Genomic DNA, 16,126 nt, shown 5'->3' on the forward strand with positions numbered 1-16,126 from the left:
TTCGACCGCCAAACCTTTCAGGGGAGCATTTGCAACCTTTTCGCACCATTTATGAGTGAATTGCCGAAAGTCAGATTTCGGATGAAATTTTGACCCCAGGGCTTAGGGATTTTTTCAAAAAAATATTTTTCTGCCGGTTAAGTTGTCCATGGCTGATTTCTTTTCCTGTGATTTAAAGCCTTCTGTTTCGACCGCCAAACTTTTCAGGGGAGCATTTGCAACCGTTTGGAACCATTTTTGAGTGAATTGCCGAAAGTCAGATTTTTCATGAAATTGTGACCCCGGGGCTTAGGGATTTTTTCAAAAAATATTTTTCTGCCGGTTAAGTTGTTGAGGGCTGATTTCTTTTCCTGTGATAAATAGCCTTCTGTTTCGACCGCCAAACCTTTCAGGGGAGCATTTGCAACCGTTTGGCACCAGTTTTGAGTGTATTGCCGAAAGTCAGATTTTTCAAGAAATTGTGACCCCGGGGCTTAGGGATTTTTTCTAAAAAATCTTTTTCTGCCAGTTAAGTTGCCCATGGGTGATTTCTTGTACTGTGATTAAAAGCCTTCTGTTTCGACCGCCAAACCTCTCAGGGGAGCATTTTCAACCGTTTGGCACCATTTTTGAGTGAATTGCCGAAAATCAGATTTTTGATGAAATTGTGACCCCGGGGCTTAGGGATTTTTTCAAAAAAATCGTTTTCTGCCGGTTAAGTTGTCCATGGCTGATTTCCTGTCCTGTGATAAAAAGCCTTCAGTTTCGACCGCCAAACATTTCAGGGGAGCAATTGCAACCGTTTGGAACCATTTTTGAGTGAGTTGCCGAAAGTCAGATTTTTGATGAAATTGTGACCCCTGGGCTTAGGGATTTCTTCCCAAAAATTTTTTTCTGCCAGTTAAGTTGTCTAGAGCTTATTTCTTGTCCTGTGATTAAAAGCCTTCTGTTTCGACCGCCAAACCTTTCAGGGGAGCATTTGCAACCTTTTCGCACCATTTATGAGTGAATTGCCGAAAGTCAGATTTCGGATGAAATTGTGACCCCGGGGCTTAGGGATTTTTTAAAAAAAATATTTTTCGGCCGGTTATGTTGTCCGTGGCTGATTTCCTGTCCTGTGATAAAAAGCCTTCTGTTTCGACCGCCAAACCTTTAAGGGAAGCAATTGCAACCGTTTGGCAACATTTTTGAGTGTATTGCGGAAAGTCAGATTTTTCATGAAATTGTGACCCCGGGGCTTAGGGACTTTTTCAAAAAAATATTTTTCTGCCGGTTAAGTTGTCCATGGCTGATTTCCTGTCCTGTGATAAAAAGCCTTCAGTTTCGACCGCCAAACCTTTCAGGGGAGCAATTGCAACCGTTTGGCACCATTTTTGAGTCAATTGCCGAAAATAACATTTTTGAAGAAATTGTGACCCCGGGGCTTAGGGATTTTTTCAAAAAAATATTTTTCTGCCGGTTAAGTTGTCGAGGGCTGATTTCCTGTCCTGTGATAAAAAGCCTTCTGTTTTGACCGCCAAACCTTTCAGGGGAGCAATTGCAACCATTTGGCACCATTTTTGAGTGAGTTGCCGAAAGTCAGATTTTTGAAGAAATTGTGACCCCGGGGCTTAGGGATTTTTTCAAAAAAATATTTTTCTGCCGGTTAAGTTGTCGAGGGCTTATTTCTTTTCCTGTGATTAAAAGCCTTCTGTTTCGACCGCCAAACTTTTCAGGGGTGCATTTGCAACCGTTTGGCACTAGTTTTGAGTGTATTGCCGAAAATCAGATTTTTGATGAAATTGTGACCCCGGGGCTTAGAGATTTTTTCAAAAAAATATTTTTCTGCTGGTTAAGCTTTCGAGGGCTAATTTCTTTTCCTGTGATTAAAAGCCTTCTGTTTCGACCGCCAAACTTTTCAGGGGAGCATTTGCAACCGTTTGGCACTAGTTTTGAGTGTATTGCCGAAAATCAGATTTTTGATGAAATTGTGACCCCGGGGCTTAGGGATTTTTTCAAAAAAATATTTTTCTTCCGGTTAAGTTGTTGAGGGCTGATTTCTTGTCCTCTGATAAATAGCCTTCTGTTTCGAGCGCCAAACCTTTTAGGGGAGCATTTGCAACCGTTTGGAACCATTTTTGAGTCAATTGCCGAAAATCAGATTTTGGATGAAATTGTGACCCCGGGGCCTAGGGATTTTTTCAAAAAAATATTTTTCTGCCGGTTAAGTTGTTGAGGGCTTATTTCTTTTCCTGTGATTAAAAGCCTTCTGTTTCGACCACCAAACCTCTCAGGGAAGCATTTGCAACCGTTTGGCACCATTTTTGAGTGAGTTGCCGAAAGTCAGATTTTTGAGGAAATTGTGACCCCGGGGCTTAGGGATTTTTTCAAAAAAATATTTTTCTTCCGGTTAAGTTGTTGAGGGCTGATTTCTTGTCCTGTGATAAATAGCCTTCTGTTTCGAGCGCCAAACCTTTCAGGGGAGCATTTGCAACCGTTTGGCACCAGTTTTGAGTGTATTGCCGAAAGTCAGATTTTGGATGAAATTGTGACCCCGGGGCTTAGGGACTTTTTCAAAAAAATATTTTTCTGCCGGTTAAGTTGTCCATGGCTGATTTCCTGTCCTGTGATAAAAAGCCTTCAGTTTCGACCGCCAAATATTTCAGGGGAGCAATTGCAACTGTTTGGCACCATTTATGAGTGAATTGCCGAAAGTCAGATTTTGGATGAAATTGTGACCCCGGGGCTTAGGGATTTTTTCAAAAAAATATTTTTCTGCCAGTTAAGTTGTCGAGGGCTTATTTCTTTTCCTGTGATTAAAAGCCTCTTGATTCGACCGCCAAACCTCTCAGGGGAGCAATTGCAACCGTTTGGCAACATTTCTGAGTGAATTGCCGAAAGTCAGATTTTTGAAGAAATTGTGACCCCGGGGCTTAGGGATTTTTTCAAAAAAATATTTTTCTGCTTGTTAGGTTTTCGAGGGCTGATTTCTTTTCCTGTGATTAAAAGCCTTCTGTTTCGACCGCCAAACTTTTCAGGGGAGCATTTGCAACTGTTTGGAAACATTTTTGAGTGAATTGCCGAAAGTCAGATTTTTCATAAAATTGTGACCCCGGGGCTTAGGGATTTTTTCAAAAAAAAAATTTTCTGCTGGTTATGTTGTTGAGGGCTGATTTCTTTTCCTGTGATAAATAGCCATCTGTTTCGACCGCCAAACCTTTCGGGGGAGCATTTGCAACCGTTTGGCACCAGTTTTGAGTGTATTGCCGAAAGTCAGATTTTGGATGAAATTGTGACCCCGGGGCCTAGGGATTTTTTCAAAAAAATATTTTTCTGCCGGTTAAGTTGTTGAGGGCTGATTTCTTTTCCTGTGATAAAAAGCCTTCTGTTTCGACCGCCAAACTGTTCAGGGGAGCATTTGCAACGGTTTGGAACCATTTTTGAGTGAATTGCCAAAAGTCAGATTTTTCATGAAATTGTGACCCCGGGGCTTAGGGATTTTTTCAAAAAAATATTTTTCTGCCGGTTAAGTTGTTGAGGGCTGATTTCTTTTCCTGTGATAAATAGCCTTGTTTCGACCGCCAAACTTTTCAGGGGAACATTTGCAACCGTTTGGAACCATTTTTGAGTGAATTGCCGAAAGTCAGATTTTTCATGAAATTGTGACCCCGGGGCTTAGGGATTTTTTCAAAAAAATCTTTTTCTGCCAGTTAAGTTGCCCATGGGTGATTTCTTGTACTGTGATTAAAAGCCTTCTGTTTCGACCGCCAAACCTCTCAGGGGAGCATTTTCAACCGTTTGGCACCATTTTTGAGTGTATTGCCGAAAGTCAGATTTTTCATGAAATTGTGACCCCGGGGCTTAGGGACTTTTTCAAAAAAATATTTTTCTGCCGGTTAAGTTGTCCATGGCTGATTTCCTGTCCTGTGATAAAAAGCCTTCAGTTTCGACCGCCAAACCTTTCAGGGGAGCAATTGCAACCGTTTGGCACCATTTTTGAGTGAATTGCCGAAAGTCAGATTTTTCATGAAATTGTGACCCTGGGGCTTAGGGATTTTTTCAAAAAAATTATTTTTCTGCTGGTTAAGTTGTCGAGGGCTTATTTCTTTTCCTGTCCTGTGATAAAAAGCCTTTTGATTCGACCACCAAACCTCTCAGGGGAGCAATTGCAACCGTTTGGCAACATTTCTGAGGGAATTGCCGAAAGTCAGATTTTTGATGAAATTGTGACCCCGGGGCTTAGGGATTTTTTCAAAAAAATCTTTTTCTGCCGGTTAAGTTGTCGAGGGCTGATTTCCTGTCCTGTGATAAAAAGCCTTCTGTTTTGACCGCCAAACCTTTCAGGGGAGCAATTGCAACCATTTGGCACCATTTTTGAGTGAGTTGCCGAAAGTCAGATTTTTGAAGAAATTGTGTCCCCGGGGCTTAGGGATTTTTTCAATAAAATATTTTTCTGCCGGTTAAGTTGTCGAGGGCTTACTTTTTTTTCCTGTGATTAAAAGCCTTCTGTTTCGACCGCCAAACTTTTCAGGGGAGCATTTGCAACCGTTTGGAACCATTTTTGAGTGAATTGCCGAAAGTCAGATTTTTCATGAAATTGTGACCCCGGGGCTTAGGGATTTTTTCAAAAAATATTTTTCTGCCGCTTAAGTTGTTGAGGGCTGATTTCTTTTCCTGTGATAAAAAGCCTTCTGTTTCGACCACCAAACCTCTCAGGGAAGCATTTGCAACCGTTTGGCACCATTTTTGAGTGAGTTGCAGAAAGTCAGATTTTTGATGAAATTGTGACCCCGGGGCTTAGGGATTTTTTCAAAAAAATATTTTTCTTCCGGTTAAGTTGTTGAGGGCTGATTTCTTGTCCTGTGATAAATAGCATTCTGTTTCGAGCGCCAAACCTTTTAGGGGAGCATTTGCAACCGTTTGGAACCATTTTTGAGTGAATTGCCGAAAATCAGATTTTTGATGAAATTGTGACCCCGGGGCTTAGGGATTTTTTCAAAAAAAATATTTTTCTGCTGGTTAAGTTGTCGAGGGCTTATTTCTTTTCCTGTGATTAAAAGCCTTTTGATTCGACCGCCAAACCTCTCAGGGGAGCAATTGCAACCGTTTGGCAACATTTCTGAGGGAATTGCCGAAAGTCAGATTTTGGATGAAATTGTGACCCCGGAGCTTAGGGATTTTTTCAAAAAAATATTTTTCTGCCGGTTAAGTTGTCGAGCGCTTATTTCTTTTCCTGTGATTAAAAGCCTTCTGTTTCGACCGCCAAACTTTTCAGGGGAGCATTTGCAACCGTTTGGCACTAGTTTTGAGTGTATTGCCGAAAATCCGATTTTTGATGAAATTGTGACCCCGGGGCTTAGGGATTTTTTCAAAAAAATATTTTTCTGCTGGTTAGGTTTTCGAGGGCTGATTTCTTGTACTGTGATTAAAAGCCTTCTGTTTCGACCGCCAAACTTTTCAGGGGAGCATTTGCAACCGTTTGGAACCATTTTTGAGTGAATTGCCGAAAGTCAGATTTTTCATAAAATTGTGACCCCGGGGCTTAGGGATTTTTTCAAAAAAATATTTTTCTGCCGGTTATGTTGTTGAGGGCTGATTTCTTTTCCTGTGATAAATAGCCTTCTGTTTCGACTGCCAAACCTTTCAGGGGAGCATTTGCAACCGTTTGGCACCAGTTTTGAGTGTATTGCCGAAAGTCAGATTTTGGATGAAATTGTGACCCCGGGGCCTAGGGATTTTTTCAAAAAAATATTTTTCTGCCGGTTAAGTTGTTGAGGGCTGATTTCTTTTCCTGTGATAAAAAGCCTTCTGTTTCGACCACCAAACCTCTCAGGGAAGCATTTGCAACCGTTTGGCACCATTTTTGAGTGAGTTGCCGAAAATCAGATATTTGATGAAATTGTGACCCCGGGGCTTAGGGATCTTTTCAAAAAAAAAAATTTCTGCCGGTTATGTTGTCCATGGCTGATTTCCTGTCCTGTGATAAAAAGCCTTCTGTTTCGACCGCCAAACCTTTCAGGGGAGCATTTGCAACCGTTTGGCACCAGTTTTCAGTGTATTGCCGAAAGTCAGATTTTTCATGAAATTGTGATCCCGGGGCTTAGGGATTTTTTCAAAAAAATCTTTTTCTGCCAGGTAAGTTGCCCATGGGTGATTTCTTGTACTGTGATTAAAAGCCTTCTGTTTCGACCGCCAAACCTCTCAGGGGAGCATTTTCAACCGTTTGGCACCATTTTTGAGTGAGTTGCAGAAAGTCAGATTTTTGATGAAATTGTGACCCCGGGGCTTAGGGATTTTTTCAAAAAAATATTTTTCTTCCGGTTAAGTTGTTGAGGGCTGATTTCTTGTCCTGTGATAAATAGCATTCTGTTTCGAGCGCCAAACCTTTTAGGGGAGCATTTGCAACCGTTTGGAACCATTTTTGAATGAATTGCCGAAAATCAGATTTTTGATGAAATTGTGACCCCGGGGCTTAGGGATTTTTTCAAAAAAAATATTTTTCTGCTGGTTAAGTTGTCGAGGGCTTATTTCTTTTCCTGTGATTAAAAGCCTTTTGATTCGACCGCCAAACCTCTCAGGGGAGCAATTGCAACCGTTTGGCAACATTTCTGAGGGAATTGCCGAAAGTCAGATTTTTGATGAAATTGTGACCCCGGGGCTTAGGGATTTTTTCAAAAAAATCTTTTTCTGCCGGTTAAGTTTTCGAGGGCTGATTTCTTTTCCTGTGATTAAAAGCCTTCTGTTTCGACCACCAAACCTCTCAGGGGAGCATTTGCAACCGTTTGGCACCATTTATGAGTGAATTGCCGAAAGTCAGATTTTGGATGAAATTGTGACCCCGGAGCTTAGGGATTTTTTCAAAAAAATATTTTTCTGCCGGTTAAGTTGTCGAGCGCTTATTTCTTTTCCTGTGATTAAAAGCCTTCTGTTTCGACCGCCAAACTTTTCAGGGGAGCATTTGCAACCGTTTGGCACTAGTTTTGAGTGTATTGCCGAAAATCCGATTTTTGATGAAATTGTGACCCCGGGGCTTAGGGATTTTTTCAAAAAAATATTTTTCTGCTGGTTAGGTTTTCGAGGGCTGATTTCTTGTACTGTGATTAAAAGCCTTCTGTTTCGACCGCCAAACTTTTCAGGGGAGCATTTGCAACCGTTTGGAACCATTTTTGAGTGAATTGCCGAAAGTCAGATTTTTCATAAAATTGTGACCCCGGGGCTTAGGGATTTTTTCAAAAAAATATTTTTCTGCCGGTTAAGTTGTTGAGGGCTGATTTCTTTTCCTGTGATAAATAGCCTTCTGTTTCGACTGCCAAACCTTTCAGGGGAGCATTTGCAACCGTTTGGCACCAGTTTTGAGTGTATTGCCGAAAGTCAGATTTTGGATGAAATTGTGACCCCGGGGCCTAGGGATTTTTTCAAAAAAATATTTTTCTGCCGGTTAAGTTGTTGAGGGCTGATTTCTTTTCCTGTGATAAAAAGCCTTCTGTTTCGACCACCAAACCTCTCAGGGAAGCATTTGCAACCGTTTGGCACCATTTTTGAGTGAGTTGCCGAAAATCAGATATTTGATGAAATTGTGACCCCGGGGCTTAGGGATTTTTTCAAAAAAAAAAATTTCTGCCGGTTATGTTGTCCATGGCTGATTTCCTGTCCTGTGATAAAAAGCCTTCTGTTTCGACCGCCAAACCTTTCAGGGGAGCATTTGCAACCGTTTGGCACCAGTTTTCAGTGTATTGCCGAAAGTCAGATTTTTCATGAAATTGTGATCCCGGGGCTTAGGGATTTTTTCAAAAAAATCTTTTTCTGCCAGGTAAGTTGCCCATGGGTGATTTCTTGTACTGTGATTAAAAGCCTTCTGTTTCGACCGCCAAACCTCTCAGGGGAGCATTTTCAACCGTTTGGCACCATTTTTGAGTGAGTTGCAGAAAGTCAGATTTTTGATGAAATTGTGACCCCGGGGCTTAGGGATTTTTTCAAAAAAATATTTTTCTTCCGGTTAAGTTGTTGAGGGCTGATTTCTTGTCCTGTGATAAATAGCATTCTGTTTCGAGCGCCAAACCTTTTAGGGGAGCATTTGCAACCGTTTGGAACCATTTTTGAGTGAATTGCCGAAAATCAGATTTTTGATGAAATTGTGACCCCGGGGCTTAGGGATTTTTTCAAAAAAAATATTTTTCTGCTGGTTAAGTTGTCGAGGGCTTATTTCTTTTCCTGTGATTAAAAGCCTTTTGATTCGACCGCCAAACCTCTCAGGGGAGCAATTGCAACCGTTTGGCAACATTTCTGAGGGAATTGCCGAAAGTCAGATTTTTGATGAAATTGTGACCCCGGGGCTTAGGGATTTTTTCAAAAAAATCTTTTTCTGCCGGTTAAGTTGTCGAGGGCTGATTTCTTTTCCTGTGATTAAAAGCCTTCTGTTTCGACCACCAAACCTCTCAGGGGAGCATTTGCAACCGTTTGGCACCATTTATGAGTGAATTGCCGAAAGTCAGATTTTGGATGAAATTGTGACCCCGGAGCTTAGGGATTTTTTCAAAAAAATATTTTTCTGCCGGTTAAGTTGTCGAGCGCTTATTTCTTTTCCTGTGATTAAAAGCCTTCTGTTTCGACCGCCAAACTTTTCAGGGGAGCATTTGCAACCGTTTGGCACTAGTTTTGAGTGTATTGCCGAAAATCCGATTTTTGATGAAATTGTGACCCCGGGGCTTAGGGATTTTTTCAAAAAAATATTTTTCTGCCGGTTAAGTTGTCCATGGCTGATTTCTTGTACTGTGATTAAAAGCCTTCTGTTTCGACCGCCAAACTTTTCAGGGGAGCATTTGCAACCGTTTGGAACCATTTTTGAGTGAATTGCCGAAAGTCAGATTTTTCATGAAATTGTGACCCCGGGGCTTAGGGATTTTTTCAAAAAAATATTTTTCTGCCGGTTCAGTTGTTGAGGGCTGATTTCTTTTCCTGTGATAAATAGCCTTCTGTTTCGACTGCCAAACCTTTCAGGGGAGCATTTGCAACCGTTTGGCACCAGTTTTGAGTGTATTGCCGAAAGTCAGATTTTGGATGAAATTGTGACCCCGGGGCCTAGGGATTTTTTCAAAAAAAAAAATTTCTGCCGGTTATGTTGTCCATGGCTGATTTCCTGTCCTGTGATAAAAAGCCTTCTGTTTCGACCGCCAAACCTTTCAGGGGAGCATTTGCAACCGTTTGGCACCAGTTTTGAGTGTATTGCCGAAAGTCAGATTTTTCATGAAATTGTGATCCCGGGGCTTAGGGATTTTTTCAAAAAAATCTTTTTCTGCCAGGTAAGTTGCCCATGGGTGATTTCTTGTACTGTGATTAAAAGCCTTCTGTTTCGACCGCCAAACCTCTCAGGGGAGCATTTTCAACCGTTTGGCACCATTTTTGAGTGAGTTGCAGAAAGTCAGATTTTTGATGACATTGTGACCCCGGGGCTTAGGGATTTTTTCAAAAAAATATTTTTCTGCCGGTTATGTTGTCCATGGCTGATTTCCTGTCCTGTGATAAAAAGCCTTCAGTTTCGACCGCCAAACATTTCAGGGGAGCAATTGCAACCGTTTGGCACCATTTTTGAGTGAATTGCCGAAAATAACATTTTTGAAGAAATTGTGACCCCGGGGCTTAGGGATTTTTTCAAAAAAATATTTTTCTGCCGGTTAAGTTGTCGAGGGCTTATTTCTTTTCCTGTGATTAAAAGCCTCTTGATTCGACCGCCAAACCTCTCAGGGGAGCAATTGCAACCGTTTCGCAACATTTCTGAGTGAATTGCCGAAAGTCAGATTTTTGAAGAAATTGTGACCCCGGGGCTTAGGGATTTTTTCAAAAAAATATTTTTCTGCCGGTTAAGTTGTTGTGGGCTTATTTCTTTTCCTGTGATTAAAAGCCTTTTGATTCGACCGCCAAACCTCTCAGGGGAGCAATTGCAACCGTTTGGCAACATTTCTGAGTGAATTGCCGAAAGTCAGATTTTTCATGAAATTGTGACCCCGGGGCTTAGGGATTTTTTCAAAAAAATCTTTTTCTGCCGGTTAAGTTGTTGAGGGCTGATTTCTTTTCCTGTGATAAATAGCCTTCTGTTTCGAGCGCCAAACCTTTCAGGGGAGCATTTACAACCGTTTGGCACCAGTTTTGAGTGTATTGCCGAAAGTCAGATTTTTCATGAAATTGTGACCCCGGGGCTTAGGGATTTTTTCAAAAAAATATTTTTCTGACGGTTAAGTTCTTGAGGGCTGATTTCTTCTCCTGTGATAAAAAGCCTTCAGTTTCAACCGCCAAACATTTCAGGGGAGCAATTGCAACCGTTTGGCACCATTTTTGAGTGAATTGCCAAAAGTCAGATTTTTGAAGAAATTGTGACCCCGGGGCTTAGGGATTTTTTCAAAAAAATATTTTTCTGCCGGTTAAGTTTTTGAGGGCTTATTTCTTTTCCTGTGATTAAAAGCCTTTTGATTCGACCGCCAAACCTCTCAGGGGAGCAATTGCAACCGTTTGGCAACATTTCTGAGTGTATTGCCGAAAGTCAGATTTTTGATGAAATTGTGACCCCGCCGGGGCTTTGGGATTTTTCAAAAAAAATATTTTTCTGCCGGTTATGTTGTCCATGGCTGATTTCTTGTCCTGTGATAAAAAGCCTTCTGTTTCGACCGCCAAACCTTTTAGGGGAGCATTTGCAACCGTTTGGCACCATTTTTGATTGTATTGCCGAACGTCAGATTTTTCATGAAATTGTGACCCCGGGGCTTAGGGACTTTTTCAAAAAAATGTTTTTCTGCCGGTTAAGTTGTCCATGGCTGATTTCCTGTCCTGTGATAAAAAGCCTTCAGTTTCGACCGCCAAACATTTCAGGGGAGCAATTGCAACCGTTTGGCACCATTTTTGAGTGAATTGCCAAAAGTCAGATTTTTGAAGAAATTGTGACCCCGGGGCTTAGGGATTTTTTCAAAAAAATATTTTTCTGCCGGTTAAGTTGTCGAGGGCTTATTTCTTTTCCTGTGATTAAAAGCCTTTTGATTCGACCTCCAAACCTCTCAGGGGAGCAATTGCAACCGTTTGGCAACATTTCTGAGGGAATTGCCGAAAGTCAGATTTTTGATGAAATTGTGACCCTGGGGCTTAGGGATTTTTTCAAAAAAATATTTTTCTGCCGGTTAAGTTGTCCATGGCTGATTTCTTTTCCTGTGATTAAAAGCCTTCTGTTTCGACCGCCAAACTTTTCAGGGGAGCATTTGCAACCGTTTGGCACTAGTTTTGAGTGTATTGCCGAAAATCAGATTTTTGATGAAATTGTGACCCCGGGGCTTAGGGATTTTTTCAAAAAAATATTTTTCTGCTGGTTAAGCTTTCGAGGGCTGATTTCTTTTCCTGTGATTAAAAGCCTTCTGTTTCGACTGCCAAACTTTTCAGGGGAGCATTTGCAACCTTTTGGCACCATTTATGAGTGAATTGCCGAAAGTCAGATTTCGGATGAAATTGTGACCCCGGGGCTTAGGGATTTTTTCAAAAAAATATTTTTCTGCCGGTTAAGTTGTTGAGGGCTGATTTCTTGTCCTGTGATAAATAGCCTTCTGTTTCGAGCGCCAAACCTTTTAGGGGAGCATTTGCAACCGTTTGGAACCATTTTTGAGTGAATTGCCGAAAATCAGATTTTTGATGAAATTGTGACCCCAGGACTTAGGGATTTTTTCAAAAAAATCTTTTTCTGCCGGTTAAGTTGTCGAGGGCTGATTTCTTTTCCTGTGATTAAAAGCCTTCTGTTTCGACCACCAAACCTCTCAGGGGAGCATTTGCAACCGTTTGGCACCATTTATGAGTGAATTGCCGAAAGTCAGATTTTGGATGAAATTGTGACCCCGGGGCTTAGGGTTTTTATCAAAAACAATAATTTCTGCCGGTTAAGTTGTTGAGGGCTTATTTCTTTTCCTGTGATTAAAAGCCTTCTGTTTCGACCGCCAAACTTTTCAGGGGAGCATTTGCAACCGTTTGGCACCATTTATGAGTGAATTGCCGAAAGTCAGATTTCGGATGAAATTGTGACCCCGGGGCTTAGGGATTTTTTCAAAAAAATATTTTTCTTCCGGTTAAGTTGTTGAGGGCTGATTTCTTGTCCTGTGATAAATAGCCTTCTGTTTCGAGCGCCAAACCTTTTAGGGGAGCATTTGCAACCGTTTGGAACCATTTTTGAGTGAATTGCCGAAAATCAGATTTTTGATGAAATTGTGACCCCAGGAATTAGGGATTATTTCAAAAAAATCTTTTTCTGCCCGTTAAGTTGTCGAGGGCTGATTTCTTTTCCTGTGATTAAAAGCCTTCTGTTTCGCCCACCAAACCTCTCAGGGGAGCATTTGCAACCGTTTGGCACCATTTATGAGTGAATTGCCGAAAGTCAGATTTTGGATGAAATTGTGACCCCAGGGCTTAGGAATTTTTTCAAAAAAAATATTTTTCTGCCGGTTATGTTGTCCATGGCTGATTTCCTGTCCTGTGATAAAAAGCCTTCTGTTTCGACCGCCAAACCTTTCAGGGGAGCATTTGCAACCGTTTGGCAACATTTCTTATTGAATTGCCAAAAGTCAGATTTTTTTATGAAATTGTGACCCCGGGGCTTAGGGATTTTTTCAAAAAAATCTTTTTCTGCTGGTTAAGTTGTCGAGGGCTGATTTCTTGTCCTGTGATTAAAAGCCTTCTGTTTCGACCGCCAAACCTTTCAGGGGAGAATTTGCAACCGTTTGGCACCATTTTTTTGCACCGTCCAGGTTTGAATAAATATGCCGATCTCACCTCAATTTCCTTTAAGAAGATGGTGTCATTCATTTAACGATTGATATCAAATGCCTCATTTGTTGCTGTTTTAAACATAATTTTTTATTGAAATGTTTGTACATATGTGTAAATGTACTGCTCAAAGACATCTGCAGAGTTGTGGCAAAAGGAAATACTGGTAATACTGTTGAAATCACTGTTCTTGAGTACAGGTGCTGCCACAGTTCTGATGTTCATTAATTATCCAGTGCAGTAGTCTTAAATACTTAAATTAAAAGGGCTGTAGTTCAGTGGCAGAGCGTCTGCCTTGCAAGCAGAATGTCCCAGGTTTCAATCACTGGCGGCATTAGGTAGGGAGAGATTCTTGCCTGAAATCCTGGAGAGCTGCTGCCAGTCAGTGTAGGCAATACTAAGCTAGATAAACCAATGGTCTGACTTTTATGGCAGCTTCTTTTGTTGTTCCTAATGGTTGCATTACTGATTGGGTAGTGTTGTAGATCATTAAATGGCAAACACAGCACAAATGAAATTGTACCGATTTAGATCAAACATGACACACATAGAGTCATACCTCAGGTTACAGCCGCTTCAGGTTGTGTTTTTTCGGGTTATGGACTGCCGAAACCTGGAAGTACTGGAACGGGTTACTTCCGGGTTTCGACAGTCACACATGTGCAGAAGCGCTAAATCGCACTTTACGCATGCGCAGAAGCACAGAATCGCAATCCGCACGTGCGCAGACGTGGGTTCCGAACGTGCATCCCGCACAGATCACGTTCGCAGCACGAGCATCCACTGTATACTAAAACATTTTTGTTTTGTTTTTTTAAAAGGTATTTATTAAAGTTTTAAGAGGTACAAAAATAAAAAGCAAAAAACATAATTTTAAACAAAAAACAATACAACACATCCCAATAGATAAAGAAAAAAGGATAAAATACAAAAGAAAAATAAAAAGAAAAATAAAAGAGAAAAAGCAGAGAATTAAAATCCATTCAGCAAAAAAGAAAAAAACAAAGAAAAATACAGCAAATCTTCCCATTACTTATCTTTCATTAGCTTATTTCTCTGACCTCCTCACACCTCCCTTTCTTGCATTCTAGATCGATTATCCATTTCAGCAAATCCTTTCCTTCTTTTCAAATTTTTGTCCTGTAATTTATCTTAATATTAATATAGCTTTACTTTCCCTCCTTTCACCAATTAACAGTCTTGTTTTTTCCTAAACCTTTGTAACATTTCTGCTAAAATCACATAAAATCATTCCAACATCATTCTAACATTCATTAATTTTACAATGTTTCTGTAAATAGTCTTTAAATTTCTTCCAATCTTCCTCCACCGACTCTTCTCCCTGGTCTCGAATTCTGCCAGTCATTTCCACCAGTTCCATGTAGTCCATCACCTTCATCTGCCATTCTTCCCGGGTGGGTAAATCTTGTGTCTTCCAATATTTTGCAAGAAGTATTCTTGCTGCTGTTGTGGCATACATAAAGAATTTTCATTTTTGAAAATTAATTTTTCTTTTAAATGTTAAGGCTGCCTCAGAATGAACAATGGTGTTCCATCAATATTACGGTAGATATATCCATGATTATTACTACAGGTAAGTGTTATGTATTGAAGTTCTCACCCAGGCCACCAGGAGTATTGTGTATGTAGTTTTCACTCAGGTCCACGTCAGTTATTTTAGGCGGGAAACCCTGGGTTGTTCTTGCTACAGTGTTGACAGCCAGCTGCCTATAAAAGCAGGCCGGCTGAGCTGTTTGCTGTTCAGTTTCTATTCCAGCTTACAAAATAAAGAGCTGCTTGGAGAAATCGCTGTGTCGTCTGTCATGTCTACCCACTATTCAACACTGGCGACGAAGGTGGGATCGATGGACATCAGAGCACAGCCAGACGCGGCCACCCTCTGAGATGAGCTGAATCACGGAGCTGAAACACTGAGCGAAATCACGGAGCAGAACCAATTCAGAGCTGACCGTTCTAGCTAGAGCACAGTGTACCATCCATCGCCTCCACATCGGCATCGGAACCATGGCTTCACTCGTGCCTCTACCGCCGTTTGCCCCAGCCTCTGAATCCTGGGACTCCTACCTCGCTCGGTTTGACTGCTACCTCCAAGCAAATGAGCTGACAAGAGGGTCTGTAGAGCAGAAGCGGGGCCTCTCCTCAGCCTTTGTGGCCCCGAAGTGTTCGCGACGGCCCGAGCATTGGTTGTGCCTCTAGCAGTCCAGGCAGCACCTTGAGACACGATTCAAGAGAAGCTCCGCAACCACTATGCCCCAAAGCCGTCCAAGATTGCTGCCCGCCATGCGTTCTACCACCGGAACCAGGCAGAGGGGGAGTCAATCAACAACTACACCACCACCCTCCGACAGGCTGCAATGCACTGCGAGTTCCGAGACTTAGATGATGCCCTGATGGATCAAATCATCTGCGGGGTCCGGGACATCCGTCTGCAACGGCATCTTCTCGCCAAGCCAGACCTCACGCTGCAGAAAGCCACTGAGGAGGCCGTGGCCTCAGAAGCTGTTGAACTCTCTGCCCAGGAAATCCACAAGGCCAGTAGACTGTATTTAAAGGACTATGTTGTTGGACATGTAACACTGTTGGTCTAATGGAAGTAATGTGAAATGTAACCGATATGCTTTGTGCCTAATTGAACCATTACGTGTAGTGCTGTATATAAGGAAACCATTACGATTGTAACTAACGCCTTATCTCGGTGGGGAGGGGTGTTATGTATTGAAGTTCTCACCCAGGCCACCAGGAGTATTGTGTATGTAGTTTTCACTCAGGTCCACGTCAGTTATTTTAGGCGGGAAACCCTGGGTTGTTCTTGCTACAATGTTGACAGCCAGCTGCCTATAAAAGCAGGCCGGCTGAGCTGTTTGCTGTTCAGCTTCTATTCCAGCTTACAAAATAAAGAGCTGCTTGGAGAAATCGCTGTGTCGTCTGTCATGTCTACCCACTATTCAACAGTAAAGGTAAAAAGTAAAGGACCCCTGGAGGTTAAGTCCAGTCCAAGGCGACTATGGGGTTGGGGCACTTATCTTGCTTTCAGGCCAAGGGAGCCAACGCTTGTCCACAGACAGCGGTTCAAATCCCCGTGACAGAGTGAGTCCCTGTTGCTCTGTCCCAGCTCCTGCCAACCTTGCAGTTTGAAAGCACGCCAGTGCAAGTAGATAAATAGGTACCGCTCCGGTGGGAAGGTAAACGGCATTTCCGTGCGCTCTGGCTTCTGTCACTGTGTCCTGTTGCGCCAGAAGCAGTTGCCATGCTGGCCACATGACCCGGAAAGCTGTCTGTGGACATACGCCGGCTCCCTCAGCCTGAAAGCGGAGATGAGCGCCACAACCCCATAGTCGCCTTTGACTGGACTTAAAACATC

This window comes from Podarcis gaigeae (assembly GCF_964106915.1).
Source record: "Podarcis gaigeae genome assembly, chromosome: 14".
Classification (NCBI taxonomy): domain Eukaryota; kingdom Metazoa; phylum Chordata; class Lepidosauria; order Squamata; family Lacertidae; genus Podarcis; species Podarcis gaigeae.